This window comes from Conger conger, chromosome 8 (genome assembly GCF_963514075.1).
Source record: "Conger conger chromosome 8, fConCon1.1, whole genome shotgun sequence".
In the NCBI taxonomy this organism is placed as follows: Eukaryota; Metazoa; Chordata; class Actinopteri; order Anguilliformes; family Congridae; genus Conger; species Conger conger.
This window is the reverse complement of record NC_083767.1, coordinates 62,375,935-62,379,533: the sequence shown is the minus strand read 5'-3', so window position 1 is coordinate 62,379,533 and position 3,599 is coordinate 62,375,935.

Below are 3,599 nucleotides of genomic sequence, written 5' to 3'. Positions count from 1 at the left end.
TTTAGTTCATTAAACACCATCACAACTAAATTCTATTGGAAAAATAAAACTCCCCGGATCAAACTTTCTACCTTACAGAAACTCAAAACTCAAGGAGGACTGGAAGCCCCAAACTTGTATCAATACTATTTGGCAAACCAGCGAAACTACATCACAAACTGGATTCATCCCAACCAACAGGACAACCCATGGATAGAAATAGAACAATCAGAATGTAAAGAAATTTCCATCTCTGATCTACCATTCCTCAGTGCCTCTATAAAACGCCACAACTGCTTCAAAAACACTGTCATTTCAACAACTCTGAATGCCTGGTGGAAAATTAACAAAATCTTTAAATTCACAATGACCTCAGGCAAATACACTCCAATATAGCACAATCCTGACTTCTTGATTAACAAAACACCACTCTCCTTCACCTCATGGAAACAAAAAGGTAGCACACATCTTCAACACATCTTTCAGGATGGCACCTTCATCACCTTCCAGGATTTGGTCCATAAGTATAATGTTGGGAAAGAGCAATACCTCCAGTACTTTCAATTAAAATCTGTTTTAAAATATTAAATTCAACACCAAAAACATTATCTCCAAATTATACAAACTAATATCAACCACAGACCTAACAATATCCCTCCCCATCCAAGCCTGGGAAAAAGACTTATCACTCTGCTACAATTCAGACTTCTGGACTCAAATCTGTAAGAACACCTTCACGGTGACCACCAATACTAACCTGCAACTAATACAATACAAGGTAATTCACAGAACTCATATCACCCACCAAAAGATGTTTAAAATGGGATTTGTGGACTCAGACATTTGCACTCACTGCTCTTTGAATACCCCAGATAATTACTTCCACTCAACCTGGCTCTGCCCACCAACTCACCATTTCTGGAAACAAGTCACAGACCAAATATCTCTCATTATGAGCTGTAGCATTCCACTCTGTCCATCCCTCTGTCTACTAGGAGACCTCTCAACAATCAACCCACCAAATCAAAATACCAAACCTATACTCATTGCCCTAGCTATCGCCAAGAAAACCATCCTCTTAAACTGGAAAACAGACACAAAATAAACATAACACATTGGTTTCATCTACTCAAAGAACACATATCCATGGAACTAATTTCACACCAGCACCAAAGCTCACACATGGCAAACACTTGGGTTCCCTTCATAAAATCATTCAATTTGCCTGTGGACTACCCCCCCAACCCCACCCTAACCAACATATACTCACATACTCCAGAAACACTATCCATGCAATACCATATCCCAATCCAGACTAACCCCCCAACACCCAACCTAACCAACATATACTCAGATACTCCGGAAACACTATCCATGCAATGCCATATCCCAATCCAGCCTAACCCCCCAACCCCACCCTAACCAACAAATACTCATGGTGACATGGCTCAGGCAGTAAGAGCAGTTGTCTGGCAGTCGGAGGGTTGCCGGTTCGATCCCCCGCCCGGGCGGTGTCGAAGTGTCCCTGAGCATGACACCTAACCCCCAAATGCTCTGGATGAGCTGGTCGGGGCCTTGCATGGCAGCCAATTGCTGTGTGTGTATGAATGGGTGAATGGAGAAGCATCAACTGTACAGTGATTTGGATAAAGGTGCTATATAAATGCCTGCCATTTACTCACATACTCTAGAAACTCTATCCATGCAATTCCATATCCCAATTTCTTTATTTGTTTCTTGTTTTTTTTAAATGGTATATGGTATATGGTATATATATATATATATGGTATATATATATTTTATATATATATATATATATTTTTTTTTCTTTTGTATTTAAGAATGTTATTCAAATTCATTATGTTCTTTTTATTTAATTTATTTTTTTCCCATCATTACTTTTATTATTATTATTATTTTTTCTCCTCTTCTCTCCCTTTTTCCATCCATTCAAGGCTCCAATCAAAAGGCACCCACTTGTCCACCTGGTCAGCTGCAGGACAATCTCCAGAGGGCGCAGAGCTAGAATGGATCTCAACCAAAGTACAAGACATTACCATCGACGACCCCAAGGGATACTGGCCCATCTCACTGTTGTGCATCCCATTCAAGCTCCTGGAACGCCTCATTCTGGCTCGCATCACCCCAGTGATCGACCCCCAGCTACCCAAAGAACAAGCAGGTTTCGAAGTGGCAGGTCAACAACAGACCAGGTAACCCTCTTATGCCAAGACATAGAGGACAGCTTCCAGGCAGGAGAGAAGGCTGGTGCCCGTCTTTCTGGACCTCACAGCTGCCTACGACATGGTCTGGCTACGTGGGCTACACATGAAGCTTCTGGAAACCATCCCAGATAAGCACATGGTGAGCTTTATAATGGAGATGCTGAGCAACCGCAGCTTCCGGCTACTGACCAGCAACGGCCAGAGCAGCAGGGTGAGAAAGCTCAAGAACGGTGTCCCACAGGGTTCGGTGCTGGCACCTATGCTGTTTAACATCTACATCTATGACCTACCCCTAACAACATCAAGGAAGTATGGTTATGCAGATGATCTGGCCATCCTAACCAGCAAACCATCCTGGCAGGCAGTGGAGGAGGGCCTCTCGGAGGACATGAGCATCCTGTCTTCGTACCTGAAGGACTGGCGCCTCAAGCTCAGTGTGGACAAGACCGTGTCTACAATGTTCCACCTCAACAACAGGGAAGCAACCCGCGAAATTAACGTCATGGTTGACAGCGCCCGGCTACAGTCCCAAGCCTCCCCTACGTACCTCGGCGTGAAGCTTGACAGAACACTGTCATTCAAACAACACCTGGACAGTGCCAAGGCAAAAACCACCTCCCGCACTGCACTTATACGCCGCTTAGCCGGTACCACATGGGGAGCCACACAGAAGACACTGTGCATCTCCACCGAGGCCCTGGTCTTCACGGCTGCCGAGTACTGCGCCCCAGTCTGGTGCCGCAGCTCCCACGTGAAGAAGCTGGACACTGCCCTCAACGACGCCTTACGGACTGTCTCTGGATGCCTACAAGCCACTCCAACTCACCAACTACCTGTCCTAGCTGGTATCGCCCCAGCAGAGGTCAGACGGGAAGGAGCCATGCTGGTCCTTGCTCGGAAGGCACAGATGAGTGAATCCCACCTCCTCCACAAGACCATCACAGAGAGACAGCAGCGCAAGCGCCTCAAGTCCCGGCGTCCCTTTGCGATACAGGCCCAGGAACTGCTCAGTACAACACCAGCTGACATCAGCAAGGCGTCTTGGGTCAAGGCAAGGTGGAGGGAACAGTGGAAAGCAACAGAACCATCTAGGCTTCACAACTACATCGAGGATCCCACAGACGTCCCTGGTCAGCACCTGCCCCTGCGTGTTCATATGTGTTTGTCTGTTTATCCTCCTGTCTATCTGCCCGTTGGTCTGCGTGTTCATATGTGTTTGTCTGTTCATGCTCCTGTCAATCTGCCCGTTGGTCTGCGTGTTCATATGTGTTTGTCTGTTCATCCTCCTGTCTACCTGCCCATTGGTCTGCGTGTTCATGTGTGTTTGTCTGTTCATCCTCCTGTCCATCAGACCATTGGTCTTCATGTTCATCTGTGTTTTTCTGTTCATCCTCC